Source organism: Lissotriton helveticus, chromosome 1_1, assembly GCF_964261635.1.
Source record: "Lissotriton helveticus chromosome 1_1, aLisHel1.1, whole genome shotgun sequence".
NCBI lineage: Eukaryota > Metazoa > Chordata > Amphibia > Caudata > Salamandridae > Lissotriton > Lissotriton helveticus.
In genome coordinates, this window is record NC_136057.1 from 906,186,968 (window position 1) to 906,205,278 (window position 18,311).

Genomic DNA, 18,311 nt, shown 5'->3' on the forward strand with positions numbered 1-18,311 from the left:
GCCTCTTTATGGGTGCTTCAGATCATACCAGTGCCATTGGACCCCAAGGGACACGCACCCGAACATACCATGGCACTAGGGTCTACCCAATATTCCCAAAACACTCTGTTGGGCATGGCTGGCCCCCAAGTAGCAGCTGCATACTCACCACGTTGCTCCTTAGAAAGGTACGCTTACTTTGAGCGGATATGCTTGCAGGACAATGAAACTTCCCCTTGCCGCTTGCAGGCTAACCCGGCTGTGGCTTGATATTACTGTAACGTTATCAAGTGGGGCAATGTGTGAGAGCATGGTGGCTTCAGAGCTTCACAAAAACACCTTGCAACAACAGACCCTCTTGAAGCACCAAATAGGAGTCATTTACCACCTGTACAAGGTGAGCTAACCGGAGCCCGGATACCCAGTGCTACCCTCTGAAATCACTTGGAAGCATGTGCTCCCACCTTTCTGTTCAGCAAGCCCCAACCTTAACTGGGGTGATACACACCCCTTATTGTATCTTCTAACTCTAAACCAAACCTGAACTGAGTGACCTTCCGTGAGCTGCAGGCTACCCCTTGAAAAGCAGCAAAATAGAATGTTATTTGAGCCTGGAGCAAATGAAAGCACATGCTTTGGCTAGAAAAAGTCTCATACTCTGACAGAGGCTGCTCTTTATGTGGGAGTGGAGTAAGTAAGTTTTTATTGATAAAATGTGCGATTACTTAAAATCATTACAGTATAAAATGCAATGAACTTCAATAAAAAAAACAATAAAAAGCCCCCCCTTCTCCCCCAAAACCAAGTGAAACCAAAAAAAGAGAAAAAAAAAAAACTGATTGTATTAATTCCTATTGTCCGCTTCAGGTTCTATTAAGAGGGAAAGGTTTATGATTTCTCCGTGAGTCCACTCCTACTAGAGTCTGAGAGACTTATGGAGGTACGACGTCATCAGACACGCTGCGGAACCAGTTGACAGTGGGTAGATTCTGAGTCAAACCCTTAGCCAACCCAGATTAAATATCACAAACCTCAAGTTCCGATTACTTTATGTCGTCTCCCTGAATTAAATGTGGGCTGACGACTTTAGGGCGACAGGGAAAGCACTGAGCCCACTGTCAGGGTCCTTCTAGTCAGAGGCCTTTACTTGGGACTCAAGTGCCATTTTAACTTGATGGATGAACTTGCCGGCCCTGGCTAATAAGCAGGTCGTGGTTGCGGAAAAACACCAGTCTGAGGCCTCTCTTCACGATCTATAGCCCAGGTTGCGTAAAGCCGGACGCAGCAATCGCTGTCGGTCGCTAGCCAACTTTGTGCAGCAACATAGTAGATGTAGCCAGGATTCTCTGCGATAGTTACAAAGTTGGCAAGCAAGGCTCCGTCCGTACGTGCCCAATTTGGGTTGAAGTCCGCGATCTTAAGTGCCAAAAGGCGTATGTACAGAATTTTCTGTCTTGCATGAGTTGTTAATGAATCTTGCAGTTATGTGGGAGTGGTGCTTTGTCTGTTCATAGTCCTGGTTAGCTGTCTCACAGGGGTATAAAAAAAATGAGTGATCCCACTACGATAATGTAACTCATGTTGCATGAATATCAAGCAACTTAGAGGAAGCCTGTAAATTGTACCCCACTACCGCCTCCATCACAACCCATAGTATAGCCTTTTAATACACTTCTGCAAAAAACAGGTCGGGAGGGATCGATCTTCCAATCCTTAGACGATAAGGGACTATAAATTCCCTTATACTGGGAACAAAATTCTCAGCATTAGTTTTTTTACCTACAAAATGATCGCATACCTAAACATAAACAAGATTACCAATTTTATTTATAGTAATCCTTAATGCAAAAACATGCTTTTATGTAATGCTATCAATGAACATACAATGTACATATATATATATATATATATATATATATATATATATATATATATATATATATATATATATATACACACATATATCTACAACAATTATATACAAGTAACATAAAAAAGGTAAACAATATTCTTATACAAAATCAACCTTTTCACCCAGAAGGTCACACTATGTAAATCAAGTGTCCCCCTATTTATTCAGGGGGTACACTAAGAGGTAGTCCTGTTGACACACAATCGGTTCAAGTAGGTCCAGAACCTAAAGATTGTGTTAAATCAAAATTAAATATAGTACACCAAATATCCTCAGACTCTTCTTGTCAAATGTGGCATGTCGACGCGGATGTGTTTCGGCCTCCAGAAATCTTGTCCTCCTCAGGACAAGGATGGATGAACGTCCTATTGCATCTGGCGCTCAACGTTGTCAAAATCACTGGGGCAAGGATATTCCGCTAAGCATGTTAAAAGCTGTTCACTTGTGAGAAAAAACTCCGAAGACTCGTGAGTTTACCTCAGATAAAATTAGTATCATCCATCACTTGTACCAATCTTTGAATGACTCGAAAAACTGGAGTCCCGGTAAATTTAGTTTCCGTGGGCTCTTTCAGCAGCATGCAGCTTACTCGTCTTTGAATGCATCCCCTCCCTGAGAAACCACTTCAACACCATTAAAACTAGTTCATTGGTAAAGTCAGTTGAGAAGGCAGGCATTCATTGAGCACATAGCAGATGCCTGAAGGAAGGACAATCCAGACAAATGACATACCACCCGTTTATAAGCCACTACGAGAACACATTGATGTGAGAATTGGTGTGCACATTGTGCCAGAAGGCCCTAACTTGCAACCTGGGCCAACTTCTTCACATCTCCTCCATCCCAGAGGGATACCAAACCAGGGCTCCACGTAGCACACCAGCCCTGCCAGGGCACCTGAACACAGGGGCTGTCCCCAAAATTACAAACCAGACATCGCAGGGTAGGACAAGGGAGGCCAGGACCACCAGCAGGTCAGCCCCCCTCCCGCCAACTTGTTGCCCATACGAAATCAAACGTGCAACATCTCCCCAAGGCTTCACCCAGGGGAATCCATGCATGATTACAAGAAGTCCTTTGATAGGCAGCTAGTGCTAACTTCTCCACATCACTCCATCCAGATGGAGGGATGTGGAGAAGGGACAGCATAGCACACTAGCCCTGCCAGGGTACCTGAACCCAGGCACAGCCCCAAAAGTTGCAAACCAAACACCGTAGGGTAGGGCTGGAGAGTCCAGGACTATCAGCAGGCCAGCCTCCTCTCCTGCCAGCCCGATGCCCAGAGAAATAACACCCACATTGGGGTTAGCCCAGCCTCAGATTCCAATCCAACTCTAGAGAGGCTGGACCACTTTGCCTAACATAAATATACCTCAACACACCCTGTTATTGTGTCCAAGACTAGGTGGCTCAGCTTAGGCCTTGTTAATTCATTTAATTGTCTGCTATGTGATGTTATTTTTCATGTTGGTCTGCCGACTCTCATTCCATCTCCCAAACATCTTATTCCTCACCTAACCTGGGTGCCCTTGCCTTTTCAAAGGTTGAGTTGGCTTTATTCGGGGCAAGCATGGGAGAAAACTTCCCACACCATCCATGGTTACTAGCCAGATCATGTAACCCGCTTAAAAAGCAATAATTGGTCAGCCAACTATAACCTAATACCCTGATGTAGACCATGCTTTTGGAGATTAGCCCTGCTAATGTGCTTACTTACAGATACTGTCCATAGTGGGGTGGCACAGAAAGTGCCCATCGCCACCACTGAATCAGGCAAATATATTCAGTTACAGACACACAGACTGATGATTTCAAGCCTTAGGTGGAAGGGGGTGTCCTATTTCCCAGGCCCTGAATTAAAAATACATACCTTACACCACTGGGCCTGTTAGATGTGTGCCAGCAACTAGAGATCCCCCTGACCCACTTGGAATGTTAAAATTATGCAAGCAGTACAATAAGCCTCCAGACTAACTCAAATAATTGGAAAAATCAACCTTATGGAGAATGCGGGCATCGATCCTGCGACCTCTCGCATGCTAAGTGAGTGCTCTGCCATTTGAGGTAATTGCCCGTCCCTGCGAGATTAAATTACTTTTTGGATTTAAACTCTGCTGGGCCTAAATTAATAGCATTTTTCAGGCTGCACATTGCCCATAAGGCGGGCTATAAACACTGCCTTTTATGTTTGGGATTGATCCCCATGATTCCACCCTGCGTCAGGGGAGAACTGAGATTCCAGTCTTAGCTCTCCAGAGTTCTGAGCACGTGTTACAGCTTGTAGCACAGTAGCGGCTTGTTAGAAAGGCGGTCCCCGGGGCGGCAGAAGATGTCTGACTGACCACCCCTAGACCTACCTCTCCTTTGGGAGATGGCCGAGCGTTTGTCGAGAGGCCTCCTGGGAGAGGTTCCTCTCCTAGAATTGTAACAGCAGAGCAATCACACCACTACAAAGGTACACCACACCAAAGGATAACTTCTTAGGGTCTTTATCAACAATAAAGATTGGTTCTCTCGGCAATATGTACAAGCGGATCGAGGGATCCTTAAAGTCTCGGAACTGGGGGGAAAGGGGTAGCGGGACAGTCTTGGTACCAGCCTGGTACGGGGATACCCTACGCACAGCTCTCAATCCTCGAGCCGGGGGGGGTTCCGCAAGGACGAGCCGCGGCAGCGCCAGCAGGACTCCGAAGATGGTTTCAGGGTTCAGAGTAGTGAGTTCTTCTCGGGGTCAGCCGCGACAGCGTCAGCAGGGCTCTCGCCTCCAGGATACAACTCCCGACTCATTCCAGAGCTGCCCCAGATATAGGTCTGGAGTCCTTTAATGTCCGGACCCTCGCGCTTGGGGGTCAGAGGGGCCGGGATGAGGGTGTCCAGACACCCAGCAGGGGGGTGGAGCCAGCGCCCAGGGAGGCCAGAGGGCGATTGAAACCAGGCGTCCGGGGACGGCTGGAGGGCCATCGAAACTCTCCTCCTCCTTGATTCGTCGAGTGGCCGTTTTACCCCCTGGTCGGATCTTGGTGCCTCAATGTCGGGGCTTCGCTGGGGCCGTGGCCGAGGTCGGGCCGAGGCCACGTGGTCGTGACGTGGAAGGCCCAAGATGGAGTCGGGCCTGAGATGGCGGGCCCGGTTAGGGGCCAGACCAGCAGAGTAGGGGTCGCCAGGAGTGGCGGCTTTCGTTGAGGGTCGGAGAGGGAGGTTCGTCGAGGAGGCCAGGGGTCGTTGCTGTCCAGGGCCCGCCATGCGGGGAGGAGCGGGACCACCCCACGAGGCCGGGTCCAACACACGTCCCCCCCAGCTGAAGGCGGAGAGAGTCACCCATTTCCTTGGGGGTTCTCCTCGTCGAGGCGGAAGAAGCGGGACAGGCCGTCGGCGTTGGCGTGGTCATTGCAGGGGCGGTGTTCCACAGTGAAGTCCATCCCTTGCAGGGAGATGGACCATCGCAGCAACTTTGGGTTCTCTCCTCGCATCTGCATCAACCACCGCAAGGGCCGGTGGTCAGTTTGCACCCGGAAGTGGGTGCCGAAGAGATAGGGTCGGAGTTTCTTGAGGGCCCACACCACGGCGAAGGCCTCTCGTTCAATGGTGCTCCAGCATTGTTCTCGGGCCAGCAGATGTCGGCTGATGAAGGCCACGGGCTGGTCAACTCCTTCGGCGTTGAGTTGGGAAAGGACCGTCCCGACACCATGCTCCGAGGCATCTGTCTGTACTATGAATTCCCGGCTGTAGTCGAGGGCTTGGAGCACGGGGGCGGTACACATCGCTGTTTTTAGGGTCTCAAAGGCGGCATGACACTCGGGCGTCCAATGCACCTTCTGGGGCTGTCTCTTGGAAGTGAGTTCGGTGAGGGGGCCAACAATTCTCCCATAGTCCTTCACGAAGCACCGGTAAAACCCAGTGAGCCCCAGAAAGGCTCTGACTGCTGTCTTGGTGACCGGCGGCTCCCAGGCCATAATGGCGTCGATCTTGGGTTGGAGGGGAGCCACATGGCCGCTCTCCACTTGGTGTCCTAGATAGGTCACGGAACCTTGGCCTATCTGGCACTTGCTTGCTTTTATTGTCAGTTCGGCCCGTCTGAGGGCCGTTCGGACCTCCCAGAGGTGCTTGAGGTGCTCGGCCCAGTGGAGGCTGTACACCGCAATATCGTCCAGATAGGCGGCGCTGAACCCTTCTAGCCCCGCCGGCACCTTATTCACCAGCCTCTGGAACGTTGCAGGGGCGTTCTTCATCCCGAAGGGCATCACCCTGAAGTAGTAGTGGCCATCGGGGGTTGAGAAAGCGGAGCGCTCTTGGGCGCCCGGGGTGAGTCCGATCTGCCAGTAGCCGGATGTTAGGTCGAATGTGCTCAGGTAGCGGGCCGCCCCCCAGGCGGTCGATCAGTTCATCGGCCCGGATGATGGGATGAGCGTCGGTCCGGGTGACGGCGTTCAACCCCCGGTAGACTACACAAAATCGCAGTTCGGGAGTGGCGCCAGGAGCGGCGACTTTGGGGACCAGGACGACCGGACTGGCCCACGGACTGTCGGAGGGTTCGACTACCCCCAGAGCCAACATCTTGGAGACCTCCGATTGGATGCAGGTCCGGACTCGGTCGGGAACCCTGTAGGCCCGGTGTCGCACAGGCGGGCTGTCCCCGGTGTCGACGTCGTGGACGCACCACTGGGTGACTCCGGGTGTGAGAGAAAACAAGTCTGTGAATTGACCCAGCAGTTTTTGGCAGTCCTGGCGCTGTTCTGGGGTCAGGGCGGAGGAGAGGGTGACCCCCTCGACGGAGCCATCTTGCTCGGAGGTGCTCAGGAGGTCCGGTAGGGGCTCGGAGTCGTCTTTGGCCCTGCCATCCGTAGCCATCAGCAGGCTGAGTTCGGTCCTGACAAAGTGAGGCTTGAGCCGGTTGGTGTGGAGGACCCTGAGGGGGTTCCTGGGGGATTCCATGTCCACCAGAAAAGTGACAGGACTCTTACGCTCCACCACCTTGAAGGGCCCCGTCCATTTGTCCTGGAGGGCACAGGGTTCGACCGGGGACATGACCCAGACCTGTTGGCCCGGTTCGAACTCAATGGAAGAGGCGTTTTGGTCATACCAGCGTTTCATCTCCTCCTGGCTGGCCTCGAGGTTGGCTTCGGCAAGTTCCCGGAACTTCCGAGTTTGATTTCGGAAGGTCAGGAGGTATCGGTAGACGTCGGGGGGAGCATCTTTGACTGCAGCCTCCCAGCCTTCTTTGACCAGGCTGAGGGGACCCCGGACGGGGTGTCCGTACAATAGTTCGAAGGGGCTGAACCCCAGGGACTTCTGAGGGACTTCCCGATAGGCGAAGAGGAGGCAGGGCAGCAGCACATCCCATTGGCGTCGCAAGAGCTCTTCCAGGCCCATGATCATCCCCTTGAGAGTTCTATTGAAGCGTTCCACCAATCCATTCCCTTGTGGGTGGTAGGGGATCGTGAATTTATACGTGACCCCGCACTGTTGCCACAGGGACTTCATGTATCTGGAAATAAAGTTCGTACCCCGGTCACTGACGACCTCTCGAGGGAAGCCCACCCGGGAGAAGATCCCCATCAGCGCCCGGCCCATCACAGGGGCCGTCACAGTCCGGAGGGGGATGGCTTCGGGATAGCGGGTGGCATGGTCTACCAGGACGAGAATAAACCGGTGTCCTTGGGAGGTGCGAGGTTCCAGAGGCCCCACAATGTCTATTCCCACCCACTCAAAAGGGGTGTTGACGACTGGGAAGGGTTGGAGGGGGGCCTTGTGCTTCCCTCCACTCTTCCTGCTGGCTTGGCAGGTGGGGCACGTACGGCAGTGATTGTGCACATCGTTTCTCATTTTTGGCCAGTAGAAATGGGTCACCAGGCGGCTGTATGTTTTGTCCTGCCCCAGGTGCGCTGCGAGGGGCACATCGTGTGCCAGGTTCAGGAGGAAGTCTCTGAACCGGAGGGGGACCACCAGCACCCGGCCGGCCCCCAGTTCGGCAATCTTTTGTTCGCTGTAGAGGAGATCGTGATCCCAATAGACCCAGTGGGACCCCGACGGGTCTCCGGCGGCTTGAGTGGCGGCTTGCTGTCGAATTCCCTCGAGGGAGGGACAGGTTTTCTGCTCCTGCCGGAACTGTTCTCGTGTGGGGCCACCTTCTTGGCGCCATTGGGCTAGTTCCGGGAGGTTGCCGAGCTCAGCTACTTCCTCACTGTTGGGCCCCGGTGAGTCGGGCTCCGGATCGGCGTCTTCGGATACGGCGCCGGTGGAGGCGCGGGCCACTCCGGTTCTTCAGTCGGGGCGGCTTCCGTCGGGGTGGTGGGCCGGGCGGCCATGGATCGGGTGGTCGCACAGACCCACTCGGGAAGGCCTAGCATCCCCAGATGCTCTCTCCGCTCGACGTGGGCCCAGGGGGAACTTTCCAGGTCATTCCCGAGGAGGCAGTGCACGGGGGCATCGTCCCGGACGGTCACTTTCAGTAGGCCCGACACCCCCCCCCCCCACTCGAAGGGGATGCGGGCCATCTGGCACAGGCTCTCGGAATTGTCCGCCGACCGTACTGGGCACAGCACATTGGGCAGGATTTGGTCAGGGGTCACCAAGTGGCCTCGGACGGCCGTTACGCTGGCTCCGGTGTCGCGGAGGGCTTCAGCCCGGTGTCCATTAATGGTGACCCATTGGCGGTACTTTTGAGTGTTGCCCGGGATCGGGGCCCGAGGGATCATGTCTCTTTCGCCTAGACATACCAGGGACATAGCAGCGGGCTCCCACTCGGTCTGGTCGTGGTCGTAGCTTTCTTCTCCGCCCCTCTCTTCTCCCAGGGCGGCGGCAGCGATCTGGCGATTTGGAGGACCGGTGGGGCCGGGTCGTTGGTTCATCGGGCAGAGGGGATCATTGGCATAGTGACCGGGCCGTTGGCATCTGTGGCAGGTAACGTTCGGGCGGGGCCCCGGCCGTGCTGGGGCGGCCCCTCTTCTGGCCAGGGATGGTGAAGTGGGGGTCGGGAGCGGTCCTGCGGGAGAGTCCCTGGTCCTGGTCTGGCCTCCTCCGCCGCCTTGCGGGCGGCGGTTGGTTCCCCGGTTCCCCCGGGGGACCTCGGCCGTAGTCTCCCATCGGGCTCCGGGGGACCCGGGTGCTCACCCATCGATCGGCCTCGATGGCGAGTTTACGTGGCTCGGTCAGTTTGCTGTCGAGAAGATGCTGCCTGAGTTCGATAAAACAGTTGTTGGAGAGGTGCTCCCATACAATGAGGTTGAACAGCTGCTCGTAGGTGGAGACCTGGCTGCCTTTGATCCACCCCTCTAGAGCTCTAGAAGTTCACGTACTCCACCCATGTAGTCCCGGGGAGTTTCTTACAGTCTCGGAATCGCTGCCGGTACATCTCAGGGGTGAGTCTATAGCGAGTAAGGAGGGGGCTTTCATATGTTCGTACGAGGTCATCTCGGCGTCGGGGAGCTCTAGCAGGGCGTCTCTCCCTTCGTTGACGAACTTCCCCCATAAGCCGGCGCCCCAGTCTTTTGGGGTACTCAATGAGGCCATGGCTACTTCGTAGGCCTTAAACCATTGATGGATGTCATAGTTTTTATAGTATTCTCTGACGACATCTTTGGGGATGTGGACCTTTGTGTCCGCAGGCGGAGGCGGGCCCCGGTTCCCGGAGGCGCTGGCCTCATTCGTTTTGGCCTTGATCTCAAGTTCTTTCAAGCCACGCTTGTGCTCGAACGTGAGCTTCTTCTCCTCTAAGTCTCTCTGTTTCCGTTTCTTCTCCAATTCTCCCTGCAGCCGTAGATGCTCAAGGGCTATCTTCTTCTCGGCTTGCTGCAGTTCTCCGTCCAGATGGAGTCGGGCGAGATCCAATTCGTGGAGCCGGCTTCTTTCTCGTTCGCGGGCGTCTTCGTGGGAGAGGCCCGTGTCGACGTTGGTGTTTCTTTCCTCTGCTGTAGTTGCGAGGTTTTCTCGGTGCACATCGGGGGCCGCGTTTTCTTCACCCGGGGGTGGCGTCTCTCCTGCCTCCAACCATGTTTGTAGGGCCAACTTGAAATCTTCCTTGGTGCTTAGTCCAGTGGTAGCGATGCCCAGGTCCTTGCAGAATTGTTTCAATTCTTTATGGTTATACTCTTCCAACCGTTCTTTCTGGAACTCTGCGGTCGGTCTGGTTTCTTTGGTAGTCATGGTCGCGGTGTGTTTCGGTCAGTAGTGGGCGAGTCACTCTCTGTACGATTTGCGTTGGCTCGGATCCCACCGCCTGCCACCAATGTTAGAAAGGCGGTCCCCGGGGCGGCAGAAGATGTCTGACTGACCACCCCTAGACCTACCTCTCCTGTGGGAGATGGCCGAGCGTTTGTCGAGAGGCCTCCTGGGAGAGGATCCTCTCCTAGAATCGTAACAGCAGAGCAATCACACCACTACAAAGGTACACCACACCAAAGGATAACTTCTCAGGGTCTTTATCAACAATAAAGATTGGTTCTCTCGGCAATATGTACAAGCGGATCGAGGGATCCTTAAAGTCTCGGTACTGGGGGGAAAGGGGTAGCGGGACAGTCTTGGTACCAGCCTGGTACGGGGATACCCTACGCACAGCTCTCAATCCTCGAGCCGGGGGGGTTCCGCAAGGTTGAGCCGCGGCAGCGCCAGCAGGACTCCGAAGATGGTTTTAGCGAGGTTGGGCCGCGGCAGCGCCAGCAGGACTCCAAAGATATTTTCAGCGAGGTCGGGCCGTGGCAGCGCCAGCAGGACTCCAAAGATGGTTTCAGCGAGGTTGGGCCGCGGCAGCACCAGCAGGACTCCAAGCATGGTTTCAGCGAGGTCTGGAGTCCTTTGATGTCCGGACCCTCGCGCTTGGGGGTCAGAGGGGCCGGGATGAGGGTGTCCAGACACCCAGCAGGGGGGTGGAGCCAGCGCCCAGGGAGGCCGGAGGGCGATCGAAACCAGGCGTCCGGGGATGGCTGGAGGGCCATCGAAACTCTCCTCCTCCTTGATTCGTCGAGTGGCCGTTTTACCCCCTGGTCGGATCTTGGTGCCTCGATGTCGGGGCTTCGCTGGGGCCGCGGCCGAGGTCGGGCCGAGGCCACGTGGTCATGACGTGGAAGGCCCAAGATGGAGTCGGGCCTGAGATGGCGGGCCCGGTTAGGGGCCAGACCAGCAGAGTAGGGGTCGCCAGGAGTGGCGGCTCTCTTTGAGGGTCGGAGAGGGAGGTTCGTCGAGGAGACCAGTGGTCGTTGCTGTCCAGGGCCCGCCATGCGGGGAGGAGCGGGACCACGCCACGAGGCCGGGTCCAACACGGCTCCTACCGTGTGGGGGTGGTGGGGGAGATTAATGTAACAAACAAAAAGGACTTACCTCTCCTCCATCCTCTTCATCTTTCTGTCCCAGCAGGCAGCAGGAAGCACCCGGGCACACAGGGTCCCCTGAACCAATCACAATGCTACAATGCAGCATTGTGATTGGCCTAAGTGGATCGGCGCACATACTGGAACAGGGAGCCTGTTCATGTTCCTCACCAGGCTGTCTAATGCAGCCTGATAGAAACATGCGTAGTGCGCATGAACTGTTTGGTCGGCTCAAGAGGCTGGCGAAGCAGTTCCTGCGCACTTAGAGAGTGCCCACCACTCCTGCTCTGGCCAGCCCGCCGCTGACTGTAAGAGGGAAAATAAAATGATAATAATTATACGTTATTATCATCTTATTTTTCCTTTTGAGCCATGGAGCAAAGCTCCTCCGCCTTAGCGGAGGAGCCTCCACTGTTGTAACATGTTGGCATGTATGGTCCACTATAAGATGCAATGCATGCTCATGGATTTATGAAAAGTATTGAAGTGGTAAAACAAAAGTCAAAGGTTTGGACTACTAAGATGTCTATATGACACAACCAATAAAATAGCGAGGTGAAAACTGATAAAAAATGTTCTGTGTCCGACACCCTTGCACCGCTCCTAATGACGACCGGTTACCTCCTCGATAAGGTTCGCATTCGACTTACTATACGATGCCCATAAAAAGGAAACTGCCAGCAATTAATGTATGTACTGTACCCCACAGTATTACATATGGTAAAGGCTTTAATTTGGGTGGAGAAGTGGGGGTGATAAACTTGAATGTTCTTTTCATCATGCAGCCAAGGGGCACTAAAGCCCCCGAGTCTTCGCATATGTTGACAGTAGGGTACAAAGCTTTGCTTGGATTAACCAGGACTCTCGTGACTGCAAACTAGGCTGTGACACCTTCGCGCTGTGTTGTGAGTCAACCGCACGTTACACTCTGGGACTTACAGCTTCAAATTATGTCTGGGTTAACCAGGTTAGACATCAAGACGCAAGCAAGGTAATGCACTCCAGCATCCAATTCGTGAATCTAATGCACTGTTTTATGAAGCCCATTAAATATGGCATTATCATTATATTTTTAACAGGGTGGCATATTTCATGGTAGAGCTAAGTGCTATGTGTATTCAAGGCACGTAGGCCATTTAAGTGTCCGATTGAAACATGTTGTGGCTGATGATTAAGGTTGTGTGGGTAGCTGGCTGATTGGCAGCCCGTTCAAAAGTGCGAAAAGCATTTAACAGTCTTTGCACAGCAACTGTATGGATCTCACAAGCCAGGATTTCCATCGGCGCTGATAGTAGCGTGTACATGGTCTGTGACTGCCGGCCACCCCCCGCCATAACATGCAGAATAACATTACACATTTAGCAGTCCAACACAGAATTTCTTTGGAAGGCAGGGAGTCTCGAGCCCGAGACCCCCCGGCCGTATTTATTAAAATATGAAACAAAATTAAAAATGTTTGATAAAATTAACATTTACTTAATTATTAAATGCAAATTTCAGAACATTAGATTTACATCCATTTTCGACAGGTATGACGGGACGCGCGACCAACCAGGGCTGGCCAAGGGGGTGGGGGGGGCCGGGCACAGCCATGTGTGCGTGGGGGCCGAGCGGCCCCCACTTTCCTCATGGTCTGTGACTGCCGGCCACCCCCCGCCATAACATGCAGAATAACATAACACATTTAGCAGTCCAACACAGAATTTCTTTGGAAGGCAGGGAGTCTCGAGCCCGAGACCCCCCGGCCGTATTTATTAAAATATGAAACAAAATTTTTAAAAATTGATAACATTAACATTTACTTAATTATTAAATGCAAATTTCAGAACATTAGATTTACATCCATTTTCGACAGGTATGATGGGCTAACCTTAACAAATCTCTAATACAGGGTGGTTCCTAACCGAATCTAACATCCTGATATTAAATTTGCATTTCTAATAATTTCTGGTCCTACGGCAAGGTCGCTAACCGGTGTCAGATCCTTTTACCCAGCTACGCTCTCACGTCCGAGATGCGCATGCGCGACAAGGGCCCGTTTTCCCTCGTGCGCTCCGTGAACTCCATTTAACCATAACAGGAGGGCCCTTACACTCACGCCCTTAGCGTCATAGTGCATAGTGTATGTGTGGGGTGGCTACCAGCCTGAGGAAAGCGTTGACTCCCCTCCCCCGCACCCAAGCAAGCGGATATCCTGCCCCTGAAGTTCTGGGAGAGACCAATGGCCCCTCCCCCTGGGCGACGCCTTTCGTGAATGGGGCCGCCCTCACCTAAGGACCTTAAATTGCTGCTCACCGATTATGACCTTACCGCCAGACCCACATAATAAATACGACATTTCTATTCTAAGAGGGAAAAAAGGCCTAAGGAAAAATAGTTATTGCACCAGTAACATTATACATATTAACATTGCCTGTATGCGTGGGAAAAAAGGCCTAAGGAGGAAATCTTTAATCATATGACATTGCATAGTATTACACCGTATACCTATCAGAGTCCTTCCCAGAAATCTGCTTCCCGGGGATGGAGGGCGAGGAAAATTTAACTGCCCACAGCGGGGCAAGGAGCGAGCCTGGGAAGCGCGGGCACAAAGAGGCCGCTTCCCGCGCTCCCCAGGCTCTTAATACCCCTCCTATGTCGTGGTCCCGCCCCCCCTTGACCCGGAGGCGCAAAACTGCTTCCGGGGCAAGGATGGGACGCGCGACCAACCAGGGCTGGCCAAGGGGGGGGGGCCGGGCACAGCCATGTGTGCGTGGGGGCCGAGCGGCCCCCACTTTCCTGATGGTCTGTGACTGCCGGCCACCCCCCGCCATAACATGCAGAATAACATTACACATTTAGCAGTCCAACACAGAATTTCTTTGGAAGGCAGGGAGTCTCGAGCCCGAGACCCCCCGGCCGTATTTATTAAAATATGAAACAAAATAAAAAAAAATTGATAAAATTAACATTTACTTAATTATTAAATGCAAATTTCAGAACATTAGATTTACATCCATTTTCGACAGGTATGATGGGCTAACCTTAACAAATCTCTAATACAGCGTGGTTCCTAACCAAATCTAACATCCTGATATTAAATTTGCATTTCTAATAATTTCTGGACCTACGGCAAGGTCGCTAACCGGTGTCAGATCCTTTTACCCAGCTACGCTCTCACGTTCGAGATGCGCATGCGCGACAAGGGCCCGTTTTCCCTCGTGCGCTCCGTGAACTCCATTTAACCATAACAGGAGGGCCCTTACACTCGCGCCCTTAGCGTCATAGTGCATAGTGTATGTGTGGGGTGGCTACCAGCCTGAGGAAAGCGTTGACTCCCCTCCCCCGCTCCCAAGCAAGCGGATATCCTGCCCCTGAAGTTCTGGGAGAGAGCAATGGCCCCTCCCCCTGGGCGACCCCTTTCGTGAATGGGGCCGCCCCCACCTAAGGACCTTAAATTGCTGCTCACCGATTATGACCTTACCGCCACAGGCCAGCACAGTTGACTGTCTGGCCCCCCCCCAACAACCTACACTGAAAGGTCATATCCTCCTCGCAAAACCCTCTACCCATGCTAAGATGTTTCTTATGAATAGGGCATTCCCTGACTCCGTCAAATGGACCCCATCCCGCACATAGAACTGTTCCCCCCAGATGCAGCCATGAGGTATGCTCTGTAGATAAGGAGTTCGAAATAGCTTGTCTAGTTTATTGTTGACCCTCTTTACCGAGTGGTTCAACGCCCTGACTGATTCCCCCCCTCCACTGCAGCCTCGGTATCAACTGTGACCACACTATGGTGCAATCCGGTAACAGTTTCGCCAGCCATCCTGCCGCTGAGATGATTTCTTCCAACAGGACCCTTCTGCCCAAATCTACCAGATCATTCCCCCCCAGGTGCAAGATGACCACTGAAGGTGGTGAGGTGTGTCTTTCGAGTAGATCTGACATGAACCCCTTAAGCTGACTGAGGCGAAGCCGCTCTCTGCCATGGAAGGAGACGTTGAAACCCCCAAGCTCCGCCCTCCGTCTACCCGCTCCTGCAAGGAAAATTGCTTTAGTATGTTTTACATAAGAATGACCGACTACCCATACTACATTCATCCTCCGTTTGTCTTCCTGCCGTTGCCTGGATGTTGACGGTCGGTCTTGATGGTCCTTTAGTAGTTTCCGTCCTGCGTCACAGGCCCGAGAAACTAGAAATTAAACAAGACAAAAAGCAGGCGTCAGAGGGGTGGCGACAGACCCTTACAACATGTGCAACCGCACATACTGCCTATAGGCATTGGAAGACCATCTCCCAATCCTCTTCACACTACTGACATTCAACCCCCTTGCAGTGGCCTCCGTGGCTGCCCCTATCCTGAAAGAATGTGTCCCAAATTCTTTGTGATCACAACCTGTTTTGGCAATACTCATGTCCAATACTCTCTGGAACTGAAACCTGGTCAAAGGGGTACCATCCGAATGCGTGAGCAATGCTCCACTAAGTCCCACTCCGTGCTGCTTAATTAATGCTGCCACATGCGACACCGGGCAGCACAGGTTATTCGGTGCCCGGTGTAAGACCAGAGTCTGACCCCTGGCCTCCTGATCAGTCTTGGATTTCCGAATGGTAACCTGCATCGTGTTATCCCGTATGCTGACGTCACGCAGCTGAAGGCCACCTTCCCTGTCTAGCTTGATGGCTGCCAGCAGTTCGCCCACCCTGAACGCCCCGTAAAATGCGAGAGCAAAAGCAGCCCTAAACAACCCCACCTCGGCTGTAGAACTGCATGTGTCCTGTAGGACGAGGAGCAATGCCGACAAGCGTTCAAAATCGGTTACCTAACATCAGCGGTGGGTGCTTGCAAGCGCCGCCATCCTCTCAGCGCTTTTTGGACTAGGAAACTGTTTGTCGGATCCCCGACTCCCTTGGCACGTGCGAAAAAGGAGACTGCTGCTTTGTGTCTGCTAGCTGTCGCCGCTGTGCGCCCTTCACTATGTAAAGTGCTCAGGTACCCATTGAAGCTAGCCTCCCGATCCCACTTGCTCTCCCAATCATGACCCAGAAAGTTACAGTAAGACCTGAACGCCCCTTCGTAAGCTGTCCTTGTCTTTGGCGCTAGGCTGGCTGCCACGAGGTCGTGTAGTTGGGGGCACCAATCTGCCAGAGAGTCAATGGGAAGTGAGCTGGGGAGGCCTCTGCAGCCGGTAGGTGTTCCCTGAATACCTGCATCTTAAAGCGAGAAAGGGCGTCGCTGCATTGTTTACGACCCCTGGGACATGCTTGGCCCTGAAATGTATATTCAGTCTCATGCAACATAGCACAATCTCTTTCAACAGGCGTAGTATGAAGCAACACCTCGCCGCCTGTTGATTGATGCATTCCACCACAGTCATGTTATCCGACCAGAAAATTACTGAGCGATTGGCCAATTCCTCCGGCCACACTTTCAACGCTACCCAGATTGGGAAGAGCTCAAGGAACCCAATGTTTGCGGTCAGCCCGTCATCTTCCCACCATCCGGGCCATTTCTGCACCACCCACTTCTTGCCGAGAATAGCGCCAAACCCCACACTGCCTGCAGCGTCGGTCCTTAAACCTAACTCCGCTGAGGACAGAGTGGGGGCACCCCACAGCACCTTGCCATTGAAGTCCTCCAGAAATGCAATCCATATACGCATGTCCTGGCGAACCTCAACAGAGAGCCGTGTACGATGATGCTTTTCCCGCAGACCCTTCGTGGCTTGTGCAATTGAGTGGGAAAACGGGCGTGCCATGGGAATCACTCTCAATGCAAAGTTCAGCTGACCCACTGTCTGCTGCAATAGTTTTAAAGTGACTTTCTTAGTCTGCAAGCATAGGTCCAGCGTTGACCTAAACTTTCTGATTTTTTTCTGCGGGTAACCTGAAACAGCCCTCCACGGAATCCAACTCAATTCCCAAAAATTCCAGGCACGTCACTGGCCCAACCGTTTTCCCCTGCGCTAACGGGACCCCAAAAGTACGCATGAGCACGCAAAACTCCTGCAATGCCCACGCGCACTCCCGTGAGCCCGCCGGCCCCAGGAAAAGAAAACCGTCCAGGTAGTGCATGACAGACTGGTGACCTGTAGATTGTCTCAGGGCCCACTCGAGGAAAGAGCTGAATTGCTCAAAGTATGCACATGAAATAGAGCAGCCCATAGGCATGCACTTATCCATGTAGTATTTACCCTCGAAGGAGAAACCCAACAGGTGCTGATCCGCCGGGTGCACTGGGAGAAGTCTAAAAGCTGACTCAATATCTGATTTGGCCATCAATGCCCCAGGGCCCAAAGACCTCAAAAATTTCACCGCCTGGTCAAAGGATGCATATTTCACACTACAAATTGACTCATCAATTGCATCATTCAAGGATAAGCCCTTAGGTGCCGACAAATTGTGTATTAGCCTAAACTCGCCCTGTTCCTTCTTAGGTACCACCCCTAAAGGCAAGCACACACAATTATGAACAGGGATGTCAGAAAAGGGGCCCGCTACCCTACCAAGGCGCAGCTCCTTCTCTATTTTCTTTGCTACCACCTCGGGGTTGTTCTGAACTGACAACTGGTTCTTACACAGCGGTGCCCCAATGTAACCCCCATCCGGAATCCAGAAACCATGCGTGAAACCCTCCTGTTACCCTAATCACACTTCCGCTAGGATGTATCTGTTGAGCCAGGGGATCATAGCCGTCACCAAAATAGGGGAATTCGCCACCAGGGGCTGAATCCTGTTATTCGGGTTTCCTCTTCCCTCTGTTGCCAGAACCATTGCCCTTTGACCGGCATGTAGTCTCTGGGTGGGACGGATGACCGCATAAGTTACACGCGTGCCTGAATCTGCAGGTGCCCGGTGCCCTGTTGCACGTCCGCCTATTGAAATCCCAGCATACCCCTTTCCCGCCTGAGCTACCTCTAGTCTTGTTGCCCGACTCCCCACCTTGCGCTGGGCGAAAGGGCTGTTGAAAGGGCTGCTGGGGTCTGGGGGAATACCCCTTGCTACCGGTGGCACTAGTACTTGCGGCCTGACCCTTCTCAAACTGGGAGTGCCAGGAAATGGAATCGACCTTGTCCCAAGCTAATGATCTGTTGAACTCCCTCAATTTCCTGAAGGCTATGTCGTACTCCTTCCA

General features: G+C 53.1%; 1 protein-coding gene across 2 annotated transcripts in view; it reads left to right on the top strand.

Annotated features, from left to right (window-relative positions):
• TMCC3 (transmembrane and coiled-coil domain family 3) overlaps positions 1 to 18,311 on the top strand; it is a 291,867-nt gene that overhangs the window by 107,288 nt on the left and 166,268 nt on the right. The gene's annotated exons all lie outside the window — the stretch shown is intronic.